Below are 23,327 nucleotides of genomic sequence, written 5' to 3'. Positions count from 1 at the left end.
TTTGGAACAAATAGGAGTTTTCTCTATTGGTCAACAGTATGATTACAATGAATTAATTCAGTTGTGGTTTAAAAAAAATCTGCTCATTATTTTTTAAGGTCATGTTTTATCTATGTAAGGGCCACACTGAGTAAGGAGGCGGGCCGCATGTGGCCCCCGGGCCTCCAGTTGCCCATCCCTGGTATAGCCTATAAGGTAAAGTTATTTGTGAAACATGCATGGGTTTGGGTTGAGGTCTGAGCAGTGAAATGATGCATATCCAGAATACATGCATGTGGTAAGCTATCACTTCAATGTGCTTACCCCACTCTCATTGGGTGTTTTCTAAACGTCAGTTGGAGAGATGCTATTTTGATAGGGCCAAGGAATTCTATCTCTTATTTTGGTAATAGTATTGACGTATGACGTCAAACAATGGTTCTGCTTAACATTTTGATGTGCATTAATAGTTACATTTTATTAGTTCATTCGGGTTGGTCATTTAGTGCCACTTCACCACTCATTATGACTAACATCTAACACTGTGTGATCTGGATCTTGATTGTGATTGTCTGATAGCTGATGTAAATTTAAATTTAGTAATGCTCTGGTTGCACCAGATTGTTAATTTAGAAGCGTGGAGTGCGTATCTCCTTTTTTTACAAGCACATCTTTGTACTATTTCTGGTTGAGGTGTCAATGTGATTACAAAGATGTTTCATTCCTGCATGCATCTCGCCTTGCTTAGCGCCTAGCACACTTCACTTCACTTCAATACGTCACCACCTAGCGCCTTCCTAACGGAAAATAATGGAACGTCTCCTCCAGGGCCGCGGACAGATTTGGCTGGGCCCAGGACAAAGTCATCTGAAAGGGCCCCCACCCAATACATTCAATGTAAATGAGAACCCAATTATGGGCCCCCCATCTCCCTGGGTCCGGGACAACTGACCCCTTTGTCCCCCTTGTCGGCTTCCCTGGTCTCCTCTACCGCCTGGGTCGCTTCTATGTATTTTGGCCGTCAGGATCCCGTACTGTCTGTGGGCCAGCTCTTGTCTCAACATGGACATTTGGAAAGCGTGACTGTTGCTGTTTTGACTGAATGTATTATTTACAGAGCAAACTATCTTCAAACTTTCTTTACAGAGCAAACTATCTCCAAACTTTCTTCAACTGTTTCCAACTATCGTCATACCAACAGAACAAAGGCCTCTCTGCCGACCATCACCATAGTAACAAAAGAACAGAACCCCCTCTGCCAAGCATATCTCAGACTTGCCCTCTGCCACTTGCACACTACGACTCTAACTACACACAAACCATTTCTTTATCGCAATAAATAAATCACAAAGTAAGAACATTTAAGTATATTTTTGAGGCCATTGTTTGACACTTTCAGCAGTGAGCCTGAGCTGGACATAAACAATGCTGTGTGCTATTCATTATTGATTTAAGACTTCAGACAAGACAGAAGATTCCTTGTGGATCGCTGGATAAAAGTCTTCCCATGACTTGCCTTTCTTTTTTCGATCTCTCCATCTCACCTCTCTTTAACCCTCAGAAGTATTCTCTCTGGGTGCATCCCAATATGTGACCTTGCCTCCTCCACTTGCCTCCTCCACTTGCTTCTCGTCATGATGACATCACTGACAACAGCATTATATTTCAATATCTTGCAAAAGCTCAATTGTAAAGTCTTTTTCTCATTTGCAATTGGGATGGTGAATGAAAAACAGTCCCTCAAAAGTTGTTGTGGCGAGGCTGACAGCTGGGAAACTTTATCGTTTTCTCCACGGAGGAGGGGCCAGGAGGCGGGACGAGGAGACAAGCACAAGTGGAGGAGGCAAGGACACATATTGGGATGCACCCACTGCCTCTGCTATGGCCTCCATTCACTCACTCACTAACTCAAAGTCACAAACGCACAAACGCACGCACGCACGCACGCACGCACGCACGCACGCACGCACTCACACACGACTATCCTGGACTGGACCCTCTTCTGTAGCGCCGCAGAGCTGTCTGTTCTACAGCAGGTCAAATAGTACAGCTAAGGAGCCCTGGGAACAGGTCCTTCAACCAGGGAGGGCAAACAGGTATGGTGTCCTGGGCCCAGGGAGATAGGGGTCCCAGTATTGGGTCCCCATTATATTGTATGTATTGTATAGGGGGCCCTTTCAGATGACTTTGTCCTGGGCCCAGCAAAAGCTGTCAGCTTCAGCTGTCAGCGGCTCTGACTGGGAAACAAACCAATTCATTTTCTCATAGGGCAGGGGTGGTTTACAATTGTCCATGGCTAGTTAATTGGTAGCCTGATTATCGTCGACTTTCAAATCTCTTCGAGACTTGGTCTGACCAAGAGCATAAGAATTAACATTTCCCAAATGGCATGGTTGACTTACCTCCCTAGGTTTTGCTACTGGTTGACTGGTGTTCGAAAAAGTTCCCGATTTTTCGGGAGATCAGAAATGATACTTACATTGCTCTTGGCCTGACTACAAGCAGCGTTGAAGGTGATGGAGGGCGTGGCCTGGCCTGGCTAGTTAATTGGGTGCTATGGATGTCTATCATTACCCATATGAAATCACAGGCAAACACTGACTTTTGATATTACTGTACATAACTCTTTAGAACAAATCTGTCAAATGTTGATCAAAAGCAGAAGCGCATCTTTCCACCAGGCAAGGCAGGCAGCTGCTTGGGCCCCCCAAGCCCCTAGAGAGTGAATAACAGCCCACACTGTACTACAGTAGTGGTGACTTTGGTTCAAATATTAATTCTTTTACATTTTCGCTTGGAGCCCTACCTGACCTCTGATCAAAAGATGACTCGCCATCTGATGCCATTTTGTTGGATTTGCAAACTAACTAAACTAAAAGTTTCAGTTTGTTTTGAGGTCCCCCCTATGTTGTGAGATTGTGTGTGTGTGTGTGTGTGTGTGTGTGTGTGTGTGTGTGTGTGTGTGTGTGTGTGTGTGTGTGTGTGTGTGTGCGTGTGTGTGTGTGTGTGTGTGTGTGTGTGTGTGTCCTGAGATTGGCTCCAAAACTCAGGCGAGCGTTTTGGCCCGATTGCTTCCGGGCTGTCAGGCAGATCAGAACGAGCACGAGAGCCAGCATGCATGGGGATTCCCAGGTTAGGTGAAGAGAGGAGTGTGTGTGTGTGTGTGTGTGTGTGTGTGTGTGTGTGTGTGTGTGTGTGTGTGTGTGTGTGTGTGTGTGTGTGTGTGTGTGTGTGTGTGTGTGTGTGCGCCCATGTGTGGACATGTGTTTGCGGGTGTGTGTGTTTGGGGGGGGATGGGGGTGTAAAGGTGTATATCATTGTAGGATTGTGTGTGTGTGTGTGTGTGTGTGTGTGTGTGTGTGTGTGTGTGGGTGTGTGTGTGTGTGTGTGTGTGTGTGTGTGTGTGTGTGTGTGGAGGGTAGGGGAGAGTGGCACGGAGAGAGTGAAGTGTGTGGGGACAGAGAATGGCAGTGTGTGTGGGGGGGTGGGATAGAGAATCGTGTGTGTGTGTGTGTGTGTGTGTGTGTGTGTGTGTGTGTGTGTGTGTGTGTGTGTGTGTGTGTGTGTGTGTGTGTGTGTGTGTGTGTGTGTGTGTGTGTGCGTGCGTGCGTGCTTGGTGGTGTGTGACCAATGCAACTGTATGTGCCTGGGGGCTGGTTCTGGTTATGATGGAGGGGGGAGGTGACATCACAAGCTCTGGATACCATGGAGTGTGTGTGTGTGTGTGTGTGGGTTGCGAGACGATTCGTCTAATGAATTGTTCATAGGGGACCATTCGAATAAAACTTGGGACCATTCGTAGATGGCATGGGCCGTTTCGTAAAGTACCTGAGGACGTGTCGTGGAAGACCTAAGGACGTTACGTTCAACCCATGCAGACTTTTCGTGCAGCCTTTCCTAGGCTATGTGAGAAGGTAGCCTATCTAACCCTATGGTTTTAATGACTTGCACAAAGTTGATGCTCGTTTGGTGAACTCCAAAATCTGCGCTGTATTCAATAAAAGCTGGGCATAATGCACTTAATAAAGAAAAGGACATGAATCAAATCCCAGGAAAAGACAAACCGTATCCCGGGAATCCCAGGAAATAAGTGATTCAAAGTCGCAGTTGGCCTATTGACATTTGTCCTCAAATTGCACCAAATCTGGGTGGTAATCCCCTACTATATGTGGTACATGTTGTAATGATGGAAATATAATATACTTCCAATAGGTGGCGCCCGATGACCATAGAATGCATGCACTACACTACACTACACTCAGTGGTGGACGAAGTACACCAGTTATGTACTTGAGTAAAAGTACAGTTACCTTGCATTGAAAACTACTCAAGTAAAAGTGAAAGTATTCACCTCACTTTTTTACTTGAGTAGAAGTACAAAAGTATCTGCCGTCAAAAATACTTAAGTACTAAAAGTAAAAAGTAAAAACTTAAAAATGAAGCTTTTGGTGCAATTTTAATATTTAAGTGTTGTAGGCCTAGTTTGGTCATATCTAATTAAATATCCTCTGATTTGCATAGGCTATACCAACATGTTAGAACTAGGCCACAACAGGCCTCAGAAACACTGTGGAGTAAGTCCATGGATGTTTTAGCATCAGTTCATTTTCACCTCTCTAAACAAATACTGACCCTAATATGCCCAAAAGAACACATGAAAGGGCAATTAATATTAAGAATGATTAGGCTTAAATTGATTATATGCCTATTCGAACAACTACTACAATACACCCCCCCCCCCCCCCCCCCCCCCCCCCCCCCCCCCCCCCCCCCCACCACCACCAGCCGTAGGCCTACAGTCCAGATAGGCCTACTTATTTGTGACAGCAAGGAGTTAGAGTAGTAGCCAATAAAGTACTTTATGTTTAATTTTTGTTATAATTATGGTTTTGGTTGACCTCTTCTTCTTCTTCTTCTTCTTCTTCTTCTTCTTCTTCTTCTTATTATTATTATTATTATCATCATCATGTAGTGTTTGGTTATGTTAAGGTTGGCTTAGGCCTATGTATGGACAAACAGACTTCTTGCGATTCTAAGCTAGAAACATCTTCATATACTTGTAATGGTCTCTATTTGCTAGATGCCAATGATTTGCAATAGCCTAGCCTACTTGATACAACTTAATTGGAACACTTATCTGTCTGATCATGAAAAAGCCTTTTGTGCCTGTGCACATCACTGGGCCAATATTTAGTCAAAGCCTACTGACCTGGCTTAAGGGAAAGGATACATGTTGCAAGGACACATGTTGCATGTAGCCTCACTTTGCAACATATGGTGGGCATGGCAAACCTCATGTAATGATACAAACCCTTTACACAAGTCTCTTTTCCATAAAGTTGAAGCAAACCATTTTTTGGGTGACAGGGGAGTCTATTAGACAAGTAATTGATATCCCCAACTACTTCAGAAAATACTGCAATGTATTGAGGGGAAAGAATGCTATCACGGAGTTGTGCGCCTGGATGGTTTGGAATAAGCAGCATGTTTAGGCATCCTGTGCACTTCACTGAAGAAACCAACACGCTACAAAAGCAGTAATTATGTGACTCTATTGTAGGCCTAAGCCATAACACAGATATAGTAGCACAGTATAGCACAGTAAGTCAAATAAGCAGTAGGGCCTACATTAAGTATCAATTCGCTGATTATTCAGTTCAAACGCGAAGCCTATCTGACAAATTTCGGCAGCCTGCGAGCTAAATCTCTCCCCCCTCACACAACGAATACGACGTGCAGATTAATACACTCTAACAACGTTATTGTCGCCTGCTTTATTGTTTTGCTGTGCTTTCCGCGTGTTACTAGAAAGTACCGTTTCTTCTTATTTCAATTCGTCTCGCAAGTCGCAACAGTGGACACATCAGTGGTCTTGCTCTTCTCGCTTTCCTCCTAAAACTAATTCTTTACAGTAGAGCTTGTTGTCACGTGACACTTTACAACCAATCACAATGGCGAATCTCTGAGTCTGCCAATCGGATTCAGTTTCACTTTCTTCACACAAGCGTGAATCTCAGATTTCATTTGACCAGGGCATTAAAAATGAATTCATTCACCTGCCGTGTATCACCTTAAATAAGAAAAAAAAAGGAACGAGTAAGGAACGAGTGTTTCTGTAAATGTAACGAAGTGAAAGTACTAAATTTCGCTTTGAAATGTAGTGAAGTAAAAGTATAAAGTCTTACCAAATAAAAATACTTGAGTAAAGTAGGAAAGTATGAAAATGTTACTTAAGTACAGTAACGAATTACATTTACTTCGTTACTGTCCACCACTGCATTACATTGCATTTGGCAGACGCTTTATAACCAAAGCGACTTTCAGAAGAGGACATAATCAAACCAACATCACAAGCAAATACAAAGTGCACAGGAGATATACAGAACAACAAGTGCAATTACAAAGAGGGGTTAGTTTTTTTTTTTTTTTAATAATAAAGAGGAAATAATGAGAACACACACACACAAACACACACTCACAAACTATACTAAGGCCACACCAATTTAATTTGTTGGTTCTCGGATTCGCCGCTTGTATTTTGTATCAAAATGAAAAAAAAAAAAAAAAAACGGTTTCAATACCCCAAAAAATGAAATCGCTTAAAAAAACCCGAAGACTGCATGTTTTCATGAACGGAGAGGTGTCTCTTTAGTAGTTGGAGGTCATGTGACGTAGAGAACCAATAAAACCACTCCTTTCAACAAGCCGATTACGACTAGCGAATCAGGAAACGCGTTACATTCAAATGGTTTTACAGACAAACATGCAATGGCAAGTTGAAGCCCCTGTGGGTAGTAGCAGCGGTGAAACAAAGTATGGCTCTTAGTGGAATTAGTGGAGTGGGATAGCAGTTTTAAAAAAGTAAAACAACAACTATGGTCCCGCTTGGAGGAAGCAACCCCCCTGGTTACCCGTAGCTTAATTTCTCCCCCTTCCTCGTTCACAGGCAGCCCGACGTTTCAGAATAGAATGTTCGACTTCGCTCAACTATCCGAGTTCACATGTGCCAGCGAGTTTTGTGTTCTCAACCAGGCGAGTTTTGCAACGGAGGAGAGAGTTACTATCACGGTAAAAACAGCAAAATGACTTGAGGATATTTTAAACACGAGAGAGTCACAATCACGGGGAAAAACTAAATGGCTTGAGCGGATATTAAACATTGCCACACAAAAACGCAGACGGGTGCAGAGCTGGCCAAACAACAGGTGACGCGCTAGTCTGTCGGGACTTCTGTGAGAGTTTTTAGATAGCGACTAGGGCAAGGCATCGTTCATGCACCTCGAGACAGCACGAGCGAGAGAGATGGAGAGAGAGAGAGACTGAGCGAGCGAGCGCACTAGTGCTGTCGTGTCTGTTCGTAGCGCTTGCTAAGAAACCACACTCATTATGCAGAGGGAGAGCGCTCAAAAACGGGGAAATAGACAAAACCCAATTCACCTCAGATTCCACTGTAAACATAGGCTAGGCTATTTGTGCCTAATGATTTTAAAAATTATGACATTTTTAGCAGGGTTTGTTAAAAAAAATCCATCCATCCATCCATCCATCCATCCATCTATCTTCATATTGTAACTCTGTACTTGTGCTGTGTGCGTAGCCTTATTGCAGAAAAGGCTGGTATGTTGATCTTACTAGTCAAACACATACTGCCTAAAAGGCTACTAATTTGGTCTTTTCTACCAGCCAAACTGCTTGTAGTCAAGATGTGTTAGTTAGGTAGCCTACTGTCATGTCTTTTATAAAGAGCACATTTGGAAGACTAGTCTATAGCACATGAAATGCTCCAGGTCTTTTAAAATATAGCAACAATAATATAATAATAATAATAATAATAATAATAATAATAATTATTATTATTGTTGTTGTTGCTATTATTATTGCTATTGTTATTATTTTAATTATTATTTTTTAAAGCTGAGGTGCGTGTGTGTATGGGGTGGTGAAAACATTTGGGTGCACATACATTTTGTGCTGGTGCACCTAAAAAAAAATGTAGGCGCACCAGTGCAACCAGTGCAAAAAGTTAGTCTGGAGCCCTGAAGTGCCAAGAAAAAGTCAAGAATCTGAATCAGATTGGACTGTTTGTTTTGTTAAAATTTAATTACTGTAACTTTTTCTGTTACTAGTAGTATTTTGTGCACATTCTGTACTCAAAGAAGAGTGAGATTACATTATTTTTGGTCTTTTATTTTATTGATTTTGGGACTTGTGCTTGTTGGTCACTGTTGTAAGTGGTCTAACATTCTAAAGTTGTACTTGTATAGCTTGTAATTCCATTGATATGGTCACAATGCTGTATTTGCTGTCTTGTTCAATGAAGACTGCGGTTTCAGACTGTTGAATCATCTCAGTTTATTCAAACCAGATTAATATAATAATTGCCCTATGAGCTAATTTTGTGCCTGGTCTATTTGGCTGCCTTAATTCCCTTCTACACTGTCCTTCTCCGTGTCCAGGTGTTTGCCTGTCTTGCACCTTCCTTTGGAGGTCCATGTGAGGCTGATATACAGGTGGTATAACATAACAGTCCCCTTATTACATCCGTGGCATTACCACACAACAATTTTTTTTTTTTTTTTTTCGCCCTCTCGCTTCAACTTTTTCCTGAAAAAATCCGAGAACCAACAAATTAAATTGGTGTGGCCTAAACTAAACTAAACATAATGTCAGGATTCTGCCCTGGGGCAAGGCCAGTTCAATCATTAGTCTAGTAGATTCTCTCGAAAGAGGAATGTCTTTAGTTGTTTCTTGAAGGCTGCAAGAGAGGTGCTTAGTCTTGCTGCCTCTGGGAGACTGTTCCACCACTTGGGAACCACAACGGAGAACAATCTTGACTGGGAGTACCTAGAGCGACTGGATGGCAGAGCCAGACGGCTTGTGCTGGATGAGCGCAGATCTCTTCCAGTAACATAAGGCGTTAGTAGGTCCTTCAGATAAGCTGGGGCCGTTCCTGTGATGGTTTTGTAGGCAAGGGTCAGTGCCTTGTGCTTGATCCGGGCGGCGATCGGTAACCAGTGCAACTCAATAAATAGAGGAGTAACATGGGTCCTTTTGGGTTGATTGAAGATCAACCGTGCCGCCGCATTCTGGATCATCTGCAGAGGCTTTAGCGCACAAGCAGGTAGACCTGTCATGAGTGAGTTGCAGTAGTCAACGCGGGACAGGACCGTGGCCTGGACCAGTCGTTGTGTAGAATATTGTGTCAGCACAGGTCTGATATTCTGTACGTTGGACATCTGGATTCGACAGGTCCGGGTGACCGAGTTGATGTAGTTGGAGCATGACAGCTCATCATCAATCATGACGCCAAGGTTTTTGGCGACTTTGCTTGGGGTCACGATGGTGGAGCCTATCTTGAGGTTGATGTTGTGACTGAGCGGCTCTTTAGCTGGGATCACCAGGAGCTCTGTCTTGGCCAGGTTCAGCTGTAGGTGGTGGTCCTTCATCCATGTTGACAAGTCGGTGAGGCAGGCAGAGATGCGTTCCGAAATGCAGGTGTATTATATCCACTGCAGTCTGTTAAGTACCTCAGAAGAAGATCACATGTTCCGTTGGCAAGCTGTATTACAATTCTCTCCAAGTTTATTTATTACAAGTTACCACAGTACATATGTTGTAGCCTAGGCCTACTTCAGTTGTTGGTATTCAGAATTGCATTTTTGTTGAGTAATGTCCATTTGAACGTCACGTGAAAGTAACGGGGATTGTGCTGCATTTGATGGATGGAGCTGATATTACGCATAATTCCACTGAATAAACATCCAACTGCGACCCAAACGTTCGCATGAAGATTTTATTTCCCTCCCTAAAGCAGCTGTAGGCCTATATTATAGAAAGTTCATATGTTTATTACAATAACTGCGATGCATAACGACAAACAGACAATATTTTACGCTCAATCCTCTGCTACCAATGAGCGGCTGCATGAGCAAAGTCCTAAAACTCAAGCAGATCTCCCACTGTGAGAAGGCAGTCTAACCCTTTTCACTGATGTTAATGGCTTACGCAAAGTTGACATTCTGATTAGCTGTATTGAGGGAACAGACACACTCGCGCACGCACTAAAGGACAAGTTGCAACTGGTCGCGGAGCTTGCGCCGAGAACTAGCAAGGGGGATTTGTTTCCTGCATTGTGGCCAAAGAAATAATATAATTGATTAGTTCTATGCGTCGTGGCTGCTAGGCGGGATGTGCACTTGCGCTTTTCAGTAGCCTATGCTTGGGGAAGTACATCAATATTCTCCGTCTTGATCACTGTTGGTGCTTGTATCAGCACGCCAAAAGTTACCTCACTAACGTTATTGTGCTTTGTTGAGTAACCTAGCCAAATATATCCAGATAATCATGTATTATGCAAAATAAAGTCTGCCCACATGTATTGCCATCCTAGGAGCGATAAGGAGAATGCCGCACAGGCACTGAGAAAGGGTTCCTTTGACACCGAGAATGCTGTGTGTGGCGGCGCGCACGCAGTGTTTAGGTTGCCGGTTTCAGGCGATGATCGATACGCCCTAGGTCCATAAGACTAACAGTAAAACAGGGACAATGACAAAAGGGATGAATTGCTTGAGAAAATCAAAAGGGACAGAGCGAAGTTATGACAACAAATTGACGTGCACCATTATGCAAGGCTACCTACATGTAGTTATGATGGGTTAACCAATCAGTTACCGTTGCGTTAATTATAGGCCTGTTTATGATAAAGATGACTTCAGCGCAGGATATCAGAAATAAACAAGACAGCGCAGATGGCTTTTAATTTTTAATGTGGCCACATTACCCGTCAATACGCCAATGGGTATTAGGCTATTCATCATGAAACGTCAAATCGGAAGTAGCTTGTACCCAGCACTTTTCAAACCTTACTCAGGTTTATGATAATTGTCCGGGTCAGCATTTTTGAAATCAAACGGACGCCCTTGCCTGCATGACATGTCATTTGCATGATAAGAGCATGGACGATCACGGCCATTAGCGAACACTTTATTCTCAACAACTTCACACTAAAAGAAATGTGTAGGCTATTCAGCAAGCCTGTCGTTGTCATGAGGACCCATTTTTTTCTCAGAAAACCTAACATTACAGTCCTCGTTGCGGACTCATCTGTCTGTAGTCTTTATTATTTGGTGTTGGTATTGTCTGTGCATCGAGTGACATGGACTTACGTTGGTACACACATGCACACACGCACACAACACAGTTCAGTCCAACGTTTATTGACCAGCAAGCGAGCAGCGCAGTAGCCTACCAGAAGATTTGCTCTTTTTGTCTAGTCTCATTTTATGTCTAGTCATCCTGCACATGAGAAGCAACCATTTCAAAGAGAGTACAAATTACAAGTAGCCTACATCTGACACGTAGGCTTCCAAATAGGCCTAAAGAACAAATTCTTAAGAAAGTGAAAGGTAATACAAATAAAATAATTGTTCAAGAACATTTAAAATGAGCATTAAAAACAGTTGACTTACATTTTTAAATCAATAAAAACAGTTAAAATGAGCGTTAATGACAGCTGATTTACATTTTTAAATCAACAAAACTAAAACAAAATAAGCAGCCTGAAGGGACGTTTAGTTGAAACCTAAGGATGTTTAGTTCAAATGTAAGGACGTTTCGTAGGTCTTTGTGGTAGACGGAACGTCCTCGACGAAAGATCCCATGCCTTATACGAATGGTCCCAAGTTTTATACGAATGGTCCCCTCGGAACAATTCATTAGACGAAACGACCTGTACCCCATGTGTGTGTGTGTGTGTGTGTGTGTGTGTGTGTGTGTGTGTGTGTGTGTGTGTGTGTGTGTGTGTGTGAGTATGTGTATGCTGTGTGTATGGTATAGTGTGCATGTGTTTGTGTGTGTGTGTGTGTGTGTGTGTGTGTGTGTGTGTGTGCGTGTGTGTGTGTGCATGTGTTTGTGTTTGTGTGTGTGTGTGCGCGTGCACGTGTGCGTGTGTGCGCCCGTTTGTATGTGTGTGTGTGTGTGTGTGTGTGGGTGTGTGCGCCCTGTGTGCGTGTGTGTGTGTGTGTGTATTTCATAAAATGCTCTGTTTATTCTCCTTAGTGTTGTCAACCGAATGCACCTTTGGTACCCTGGAGAGTCGAGCTGAGCTGAGTTGGGTTCATATCTGCATGCAGTGACCTCCCTCCAACTCCCATGCAGACACACAGACAACCATGCGCTACACACACACAGACTGGCACACACACAGATAACCATGCACTACACACACACACACACACAGACTGGCAGACACACAGACAACCATGCGCTACACACACACAGACTGGCACACACACAGACTGGCATACACACAGAGTGGACTGGACTGTGATGCTGGGGGGGCATTTTTCTGCATAAACTGACCTCTAACACACACAGGCCACTTTCATTCATTCATTCATTCATTCATTCATTCATTCATTCATTCATTCATTCATTCATTCATTCATTCATTCATTCATTCATTCATTCATTCGTATAGGACTATACACTATATATATCATACTACACTGTGTGTATATCTTGACTGGCTGAATCCACTGTCTACTCTATATTGACAATGGAGAAATATGCCAATTGTGGGCCAATAGCCACAAGATCAACCACAACAACAGCAGTATAGTCAAATGAGGACTGTTGGCTCACCGGGAAAATGCCCTGTATGCCAGATCTCCAATCCTGCCCTGTACACACAGACTGGCAGTGACATACACACACACAGACTGATAGTGACATACACACACACAGACTGACAGTGACATACACACACACACTGGCATACACACATACACTGCCACACACACACACAGTGGCATACATCTGTTTGCTGGGTGCTCCTCTCCGTCTGCCATGTCCTGTGTTCAATGGGAAAGGAAATTAAGCATGCATGCACAAAAACAAAAACAAAAACAAAAACACTTTGACTGAGAATGAATCTTATTTTACATACAGGTTAGAGCAGGCAGGAAAAAATAAAAATATATAAAAGTAAACAAACACTTTGACTGAGTCTGAATCAATCCATTTTGCATAGAGGTTAGAACGTGTGTGTATGTCCTGTCTTAAACCAGGCTTGCTCCGCGATGCAAAATGAATTTCAGTGCAAACTGCCAATAAAGTCCTATCATATCGTATCATAGAACAGGCAGTAAAAAATTAAACGTAAGCTAAAAATAAAATAAAATTTAGATTAAAATAAACAGTGAGTAGGCTAGTCTACATCTCCTGAGTGTTTGATTCTGTTGTTGTTGCTGTTGAAACTGTTTACTTCTGCTGATGGTAAAGGACTTAGATTAGAAGATTATCAACATTATTGATGTTTTGCTATTAATATCCCATGAAGAAATGGGAATGATACAATAGGCCTCCTACTAATCTCTAATACTGTATCTGGCTGTGGTCTTCTAAGATGAGATGTATCAGGATGAACAGGGCCAGATTAAGATGGCCTGGGGCTCCTAGGCTACAGCTTGCTGTGGGGCCCCCTGGTAGGTAAATTTTGCATATTGCAAGTTTACATAGTGTCATAGCACAATTCTGCTTTTTTTTTCACGTTGGGCCAGTCAGGCCCCTGGCAGGTAGGGCCCCCTAGGCAGCAGCCATGTCTAGCCTGTGCGTTAATCCGGCCCTGAGGATGCACCACATATACATAGTATACTCAGCAATATATAATAGCATATGACTGTATCATCTATACCAGTGGTTCTCAACCAGGGGTACGTGAGCAAACTGCAGAGGGTGCAGAGGGAAAAATGTTATTATTATAACAAATATATGGAGTAGTCACATCAGGACAGAGAAAGCGATATAGAACATGAATTAGGGGGTAACTCATGGCACAACTACCGTAAGATGCTTAGGGGGTACACAAGACAAAAAAGGTTGGGAAACACTGATCTATACCAGATGTTCTCAACCTTTTTTGAACAAACACGCCCTTGACTTCCAGAGGCCCATTTTTAAGATTATATAAAACTTATATAGGCATGTAAGTTTTTTTTATCTTTTCATGTGGGCACGGAGCACTGTATAATAGTATTAGCCTAGAAATCTAGACGCCCCTAGCGACCGCAAATTGAATTTGCTCCCGGGGGCAGTCTAGCGGACCCCAGTCGTTTTGCGAGGCTGAAAGTTATCCGATGACAGGGCCAATCAAATCGCGAGGGGGGCCGGGCTACTTAGTAAACAGGAAACTTTCTAAGAAGAAGCATGGTGTCCGTCCGTGCTCCGTATAGCACGAAAGTGCACTTAATTTAAAAAGCCTGGATGATAATACATTTCGTGTCTGACATGGATTGATGTAATAATACACCATGAACTTATCGGACACAAATAGATCACAACACAATACCATTTGATCATTCGATGTTTTAAACTAGCTCGGTAAGCTAAGTTGAGCATTTTACAGGACCAAGTCACACGCTATTATCAGACCACTACTGTAGGTGTAGAATGAAATTGCTGCCCCAATTTCTAATAAGACACATGCCATTAAAAACGAGACATTTGGGAGCTTTGAAAGTCTTTAAGTAGTTTACTAAATAGATGGGAATGGCATAGTCTACCAAGCTAGTGGCTAGATAACCTGTCGTCAATAACACAGAGCTAGGTATCCAGTATAGGAAGGTATAGCCATTTAACAAGCCCCAAATGGCTCAACATTTCGCTGGTTGATCAAGGAGGGCCATGTGGTTGAAAACGAGGCATTTTTTTACTGTATAAGTGAAAACACGATTTATTAGGACACTTGTTTGTGGCTGTGGTCATCACATGCATTCACTGCTACGACGGCTCGAATTTGCTGCTCCACCTACAAAGGGGCCCTCGCTGGCTAGCTAACCTGTCGCCAATAACACAGAGCTAGGTATCCAGCCTTGTATTATATGCCTGCCCCAAATTCTAATAAGATCCATGTCATTAAAAACGAGACATTTGGGAGCTTTGAAAGTCTGTAAGTCGCTTACTAAATAGATGGGAATGACACCTAGAGTCTACCGAGCTAGCGGCTAGCCAATCTGTCGTCAATTACACAGAGCTAATATCCAGCTGTGTATTAGTTATGGGTATACAGCTAGCTAGCTAACACCGAACATGCCATGTTGACAACAATCATAAATATAACCATTTAACAAGCCCCAAATTGCTCAACATTTCGCTGGATGATCAAGAAGGGCCGTGTGGTTGAAAACGAGGCATTTTTGAACTATGTAAGTGAAAACACGGTTTATTAGGAAACTTGTTTGTGGCTGTGGTGATCACACGCATTCACTGCTAGTTGCCGCTTCACAAGACAGCTGTGACGTTACACAGAAGTGTGTGGGGATTGGTTGTTTGCCATCCAATTGCGTGGCGTTGAGTGCTGAAGCAACCGTTTATCCCGCCCACACTGCTGCCCAGCCCTCCTAGACCCTGGTACAGCTTTTTGCTGTACGGGTCTGGCTCGCTAGGCTATAATAGTATAGTATAGTATATGGCTGGGCTATAGCCAAGGCTCTGCTCTCGGCACTCTACAAATAGAAGCTTTATGGATGCATGGCTGGGACACATTAACCCCATCCCGTGCCATGTGACTGCATGGGCTGTACCCAGGAGGCTAGGACCAGGGCAGGATTAACACACAGGCTGGATATGGCTGCAGTCTAAGGGCCACCACCTGCCAAGGGGGCCCCTGAAGTGAAAATTGTAGAATTGTGACAACAGGAAATATTGAAAAATTCATCTGTCGCATTGAGCACAGTTGGTAGACATGTTATCCTTAATTCATTGTGACTATCACTCTGTGGATCTAAATAGGCCTATGTCACGAAATTTGCCTTCCGGGGGCCCCGCAAAAATCTCTAGTCTAGGGTCCCCATACCATTTTAATCCGGCCCTGGCCAGGACATATCCCTCACTGCAAAGTAATGCCAGGCATGTAAAGCTGTACTTTAAGCTCTAATGTATGGTTTGCTTATATCTATCCATCTGAGCACTGTAGTGTATCTCTACCCTATAGTATGTCTCTACCCAGTGCTCTGCTGATGTAGAGAAAGCCATGAAAGCGCATTGGGAAACTCCAACTCCCATTGTCATTGTGACACAGCACTCCACAGCACACAAGTGAACACTGCACACTGCACACAACGAAATTGCATTTATGCCTCACCCGTGCAAGGGGGCAGCCCTCAGTGGCGCCCCATGGGGAGCAGTGCGGTGGGACGGTACCATGCTCAGGGTACCTCAGTCATGGAGGAGGATGGGGGAGAGCACTGATTGATTACTCCCCCCACCAACCTGGCGGGTCGGGAGTCGAACCGGCAACCTCTGGGATGCAAGTCTGACGCCCTAACCGCTAGACCATGACTGCCCATACCATGTATCGTCACTGTACACCAAGTGGTATGTCTGACATTCATTTAAGCATCAGTGCCAGCTATTTACTCCGCAGAGTTTGTAAGTGCCTGATCAACCCAGATATGTAAATCATACTACAATGTAATACAACCATGTAGCCAGGACCCTGGCTGTATCTCCCCAGCACTGTGTGTGCCTACCGGGGCCTCTGGCTGTGATATACAGTATGTTTGTACCCAGCTCTCAGGCTATGTACAGTAATTCTTTTTGTGTGTGTTTTTGACAGTGACAGGTGTCATCCATCGGCTGACTGTTTTTGACAGCCCATGCACTGTAATATAGACCAGTGTTTCCCAAGCTTTTTTGTCTTATGTACCCCCCGAGCCTTTTTGTTGTGCCACGAGTACCCTCTAACTTGTGTTTTACATCGCTTTTTCTATTTCAGTGTGACTATGCTCCATGCATTTGTTAAAATGACATTTTTCCAAGTAGCCTCTTCAGTGTGCTCGCGTACCCCTAGTGGTACACGTACCCCTGGTTGGGAAACACTGATATACACTATACCTCTATCCAGGTCTCTGGCCATATGAACCTAGTGCCAGTATATGTACAGTATGTCTCCCTGCAGTTATGTTGCTGTTTCTCCAGTGTGTGTGCTGCATACTGCCTTCTGCTGCTGCCATCTGCCCCTGGTCATGTGACCGAGCCATTGGAGACCTTACGTACTTACTTACACAACTACAGTAAAGGCCATTGGAGACCTCACATACTTACTAACACAACTACAGTAAAGGCCATTGGAGACCTCAATACAGTACAGGCCATTGGAGACCTCAATACAGTACAGGCCATTGGAGACCTCAATACAGTACAGGCCATTGGAGACCTTACGTACTTTCTTACTTTCACACCTACAGTAAAGGCCATTGGTGACCTTACGTACTTACTCACACAACTACAGTAAAGGCCATTGGAAACTTCACTTACTTACATACTTACTTAGGCTACTTACACAGCTACAGTAAAGGCCATTGGAAACTTCACTTACTTACATACTTACTTAGGCTACTTACACAGCTACAGTAAAGGCCATTGGAAACTTCACTTACTTACTTACAAAACTACAGTAAAGGCCATTGGAAACTTCACTTAGGCCTACTTACTAACACAACTACAGTATAGTATAGCAACCACAGCATTACTTTATTTCATTGTTATTTGTTCATTTGTTTCATTGTTCCATGTACTTCATAGTGGAGGTAGAGTGATGGGCAGACTGACAGACAAGACAGACAGATAGGCAGGCAGACAAGTAGGCAGTCAGACAGATAGACAGGGAGGCAAGTAGACAGACAGACAGACAGACAGACAGACAGACAGACAGACAGACAGACAGACAGACAGACGAACGGACGGACGGACGGAGGGACGGACAGACAGACAGACGGACGGACGGACAGACAGACAGACAGACAGACAGACAGACAGACAGACAGACAGACAGACAGACAGACAGACAGACAGACAGACAGACAGACAGACTCACAAAGCTATACTCTTCCCCATGTAAATTGGCTCTGTATGCCTAGACCGTTGGCTCACAGCTTTACTTTATTTAATTGACTTTGCTATATAGTCCTTATTGGCTCCTATATAGTCTGTATTGACTGTGCATAGGCAAGTGGCTTACCTGTAAAGGTGCAGCGATGACCTCAGTGCAGTGGACCCAGTGCAGCAGCACTCCTCCTTCTCTCCCTCCTCTTCTCCATCTCTCTCTTTCTCTCTCTCCTCTTCCCTCTCTCCCTCTCTGATCCCCTGTTCAGGGAGCATGGTGACAGAGCAGCAGCACCAAGGCATGTAGTGACCTCATTGGATTTGATGCAGAAGCACTCTTCTCTCTGCTCCTTTCTTTCTTCTCGCTCTCCACTTTCACAGGGATTCTTCTCTCCATTCCTTTATTTCTTCTTGCTCTCATCCTCTCACAGGTATTTTTCTGTCTGTTCCTTTCTTCCTTCTCGTTCTCCTCCTCTCTCTCTCAGGCCACAGGAACAGGTCATCACCCATGGCAGCACACATGGCATCCTGGTGAAGGCTGTTTTCCACACTTTCCTTGCTCTCCCAGTCATATAATGTAGGAAATAGATTGCACTCAGTTCCCTCTTTCTTTTCTTTTTTTTTCTTTTCTTTTCTTTTCTTTTCTTTTCTTTTTATTCATCCACTGCAGGGTTAGACAGACATTTTGGCTGCAAGAGCCTTCATCAGTGTCAATACTGGTGAAAGGTGTGATGAAGGGTTCTGACCAGTAGGGGGGGTATGTACAGTAGTGGACGTAGTGGAGAGGCCCTACTCTCTCCTCTCTTCTCTCCCGCTCTCTCCCTGCCTCTCATCCAAACTCACACACACACACAGCCCAGTGGCAGAGGCGTCTGTCGTTCACAGGGGGTAAAATGTGACTGAATCACCAGGGCCCCACGGTATATATAGGGGCCCACACAGTCCGATTTATGAAGATATAGTATGACAGAGGAGGTCCTTTGAGAGAGGACAGGTGAAGACCGAAATGATGGTCTCTAACCAGCAGGGGGCCTGTATGCATTCATCAGGCCCCATAATGAAGCAACACAGAGCAGAGTTGCCGTGGTGCAATGTGACAAGCTGATTTTCCTGTATTCTGTTATCCCTTCTCATGTCAGGGTCTCAGTTCTTTTTTCTTAGTCAATGTCTCCCCCGGCCCCATAGAGAAACAACCAGATCAGTGGTGAAGTCTTAGTCCAGTGGGCCGTGTGGAGAGTTACTGTCACTTCTCTCTTCTCTTTTCACAATTTTTTATCCATCTCATCCTCTCTCACACCAGCACCACAGCAGTGCTTGTGATGCGTCCTCCAGCCCACTAGATGGGGCTGTGATGACGAGTAGGGTTACGTCACTTCTCTCTTCTCTTTTCAAAGTCTCTGTTCATTATCTTTTTTTCTCCATCTCATCAATCTCCTCTCCCACCAACACACAAGAGTGTTTGTGATGTGTCCTCCAGCCCACTAGGGGGGCGTCTATGCCTCCGCTGGCCCCGTAGTGAAGCACACAGAAGAGGCGGTGTAGGGTGCAGGGCTCAGGCGCCTTTAGGGGGCGCTCTAACACACACCTGCGCATGTGGTGCCCGCCCGCAAAAACGCTGGAGCCCCTCTCGCACCACACCCCTAACAATAGGTTCAGGGCTGAAATGAAGAAGGCCGTGCATGTGTGTGTGTGTGTGTGTGTGTGTGTGTGTGTGTGTGTGTGTGTGTGTGTGTGTGTGTGTGTGTGTGTGTGTGTGCTCACGCACTTGTGCGCGTGCATGTGTGTGTGTGTGTGTGTGTGTATGTCTACGGTGTGTGTGTGTGTGTGTCTGTGTGTGTGCGTGTGTGTGTGTGTGTGTGTGTGTGTGTCTGTGTGCATGTGTTTGTGTCTTCGGTGTGTGTGTTTGTGTCTTCGGTGTGTGTGTGTGTGTGTGTGTGTGTGTGTGTGTGTGTGTGTGTGTGTGTGTGTATATAAGTTGCCTTCAGGTAGCCCTACGCCTGACTTACAGTACAGTACAGTGCGACCACCTGAAAGCTACCGTGTCCACGGCTGGGAACGGGAGGCTGGTAGGGGTAGCAATTGGGGGTCTGGATAATTTGAAGGGCGGGAAGTATACGGTATGTAATGTGTGTTTAAGGTTAGATAGAGATGGTATGGAGGTTCATGTGTTTTCTGACACAGGTTGAATTGAGGGCAGAGGATCATGTGTGTTCTACTTAGTAGGGTGGCATGGGGGTCTAGAGAATTTGGAGTAAGGTACTGTATAGTAATACTGAGGTTGCATTAATGATATATTAATGTGGTAGTGAGATTGCATGGAGGTTGAATTGAGGATTGAGGGGCAGAGTATCATGTGTGTTCAACCTGGTAGGGTAACATAGAGGGGTCTGGAGGATTTTGGAGGGAGTGAGATATATGTAATACTCAGGTTGTGTTAGTGAGATTGTATGTGGCGGAATTGAGGACAGAGGATAGGCTATACTATGGGTTCTATACAGTAAAACAAAATTCAAAAATGTAAAGCAGGGTTTTTTTTTGTTGCAACAACTCGTTCCACTTTATTCTGTCTGGCAGCTGAATGTGACTTGAATGACTGATATCAAGAGGTAATTCATGATCCTTATGATGTAGTTTCCTTCCAGAGCCAATATCCATAAGAGGCTCCTAACGATGAGGGGCTTCTGGAACCCTGAGATAGGGCAGAGGGGCTTGAAAGGGCACAGGGCTGATGACAGCTTTTGTCCGTGTCCGGTTATGAGGACCCAATTCTGAGCCCCCTTCTCTCTCTAAGCTGATCCCACTGTCAGCTTCCCTGGCAGAAAATACAGTGCAAAGCTTTGAGACATGACATCAGAGACTCCAAACAATAAGGGGCTTTTAAAACCCTGACATACATAGGACAGAGGGACTTCAAAAGGCTGAATCTTTGTTGAAGATACAAAGCTTTGACACATGATGACAGGCCATGATGTGTCATCTCATCTCTCCGTACCACTGCTGGACCACAGCAGCAGCTGACGAAAGTGAAAGCAAACATCCTTAGCACTGCTGTTGTTCAAACGTCTTTAGCACTGCTGTTGTTAAAACATCCCCAGCACTGCTGTTCTGCTTTTCTATTTGGGGTTGCATGACCCCATTTAGGATAGTGCTAAGACCAGTGGCAGAATAATTTCTTACAGGGCCAGAGGGCAAAATGACACTGATAGGGCCTGTAAAGGTCAGGACAGGCCCCATCAGTGTCATGTTTACCATGCCAGGACATAGACATACACAGGACTAACGGTTGAGTAGGGCTCTTGCCCCAAGGCCCAGAGCCCTCCTGTACTGGCTTTTTGTCTGGAACTAAGTGGCGTATCACAGTGAGATGAGGAAGTACTATGGCGACAGCAATCTCTCGAACTGCTTTAAGTGGAGGAAGCGTTTTGGCTGGGACTCAGTGGCGTGTCACAACGAGACAAGGAAGTACTATGGAGACAGCGATCTCTCGAACTTCACTAAGAGGAGGAAGCGTTTTGACTAGCACGGGAGGAAGCGGCACAGTGTTGTAACAGCTATTAGGATTGACAGCTGTTGCTGCGGCTTTGCGTGCGGAGTGGGGTGATTAGGATTAGGATTAAATAAATTAGAGATTATATAAAGGCCACCGCTGGATCGCAGGATGACAGAAAGGGCTGCCGAGGGGTCAGATTAGATGAGATTGAGAGTTTTTTTGGAGCGTTGATACTGTGTGGCAATCATGTCACTGATAACACGTGTGTGGCCATTGGGCCCATACCGTAATTTGATTGTTTTTTTTGTGTGTGTTTACATGTTTAACTCACTGCATTTGGAAGTGGTGCATTTGGAACATCTAGTCGCATCCCATAATGCTACAGTTCAGTTGCCATGGCTATTATTAGGTACTCCTGCTCACAACGTTAATCCAGGCATTACCTAACATCACATTTTATTTCTAGAAACTTTTTAACCAAACCCCACCATTTTGAGGACAAAATGCAGGATTTTGGTTTTGGGACAGGCATATTAAATCATTGATTTAAGGGAGAGGAGAGTACATAGTCTAATAATCTCCCCAGTGAGCCTCTTCAGCAACTTTGCAACTTATAAAGCAGAGTCCGGAAATGGACAAAGTTACACAACCACCCACTGCAGCATGGATTAAGTGTGTGAACTGCGGGAATCTAATTTAGAATCATGGAGTGGTGGAGATGAGTCATAGTGAAAGCTCTTAGTAGGTTTCAGAGTTTTCATGTAAGCTTTATAAGACAAGATGTTTGAATCAATGTCACCGCATCTGCATGTGATGGGAAGACAATGAACTTAATAATGGAACTGATGAGCCCTAATTTGGCAGAAACGAGAAAAAAACAGGCAGAGATTGGGCCAATTTCAACCTATCAGCTTGATAGGCTCCATTCTCAAACAAGGCCTGTTTTGCTCTCAACCAATTAGATTGATGAACTCTGATTCTCTAAAATGGCCCTGATCTGGTCTCAACCAATCAGGTTGATGAGCTCACTTCCCTACAGGCACCCTGGTCTAATCTCGTCCAATCAGATTTATGGACTGATATGGTCTCAAGCTATCAGGATGATGGGCTCTGTCAAGACATGGGACACGTGAGGAGAAGCAAAAAGCGGGAGTGGCAAGATTTTGATCCCCTGTCATAGTCATATTATGAATCTGGACCATTTACAAGTTACTGTAAAGACTACAGTGGAGCAGCAGGCAAGTTCTCTGGGCAGGATAGTAGTCTGCACGACAGGCAAGGAAGCCAACGGGGGGTGGCTTAGGGGTGCAAAGGGGTCAGTTGTCCTGGCCCCAAAATTGAGTCCTCATTACATTATACAGTATGTATTGGGGCGAGGTCCTTTTCGTAGATTTTTTCCGGCCCTGGTACCTCATGTATACATTGCTGCCTCTGGTAGCAGCATAATAGTGGCCATGGCATAGGGAAGCAGCTGTGGTCCCTGATCTCTTGCACAGAGCCGGATTAAGATGACCTGGGGACCCTAGGCTACAGGTTGCTGTGGACCCCCTTGGAAGGCAAATTTCGTCAGAAATTGAGTGTCAGTGTCATAATTTAGTACATGCCAACTGCAGGTGGATCTCCTGTCTCCTTCTGCTAGTGGTTCGGCATGCTCAGCCGTGATGTCCCCTGATGCCATCTTAGGTCACTGCATGCCAAAGGTGTTTACATAACCCGATCTTCCAAGCGCACAATAGCCAGCGTGACATCCATCCAGCCAGCAAGGTTTAAAACGGTTTAACAAAAGCGTAATCTCACTGTTTATAGCTGTATAGTAGCTGTGTTCTTATGTAAAAACCAACCCCCACCTGGTGGTGGGGGGGGGGGGGGGGGTGTAATGAAAGAACCTGGCATTAAAATTAAATGTAAACAGAATGTCGTGGCATTAGCATGACAACTGCCTGTGTTCCGGAATTCAGCCTTGGTGTTCTAGTCA

The sequence above is a fragment of the Engraulis encrasicolus genome, chromosome 8 (genome assembly GCF_034702125.1).
Source record: "Engraulis encrasicolus isolate BLACKSEA-1 chromosome 8, IST_EnEncr_1.0, whole genome shotgun sequence".
NCBI classification, from domain to species: Eukaryota; Metazoa; Chordata; class Actinopteri; order Clupeiformes; family Engraulidae; genus Engraulis; species Engraulis encrasicolus.
Note: the sequence above shows the minus strand (reverse complement) of the source record.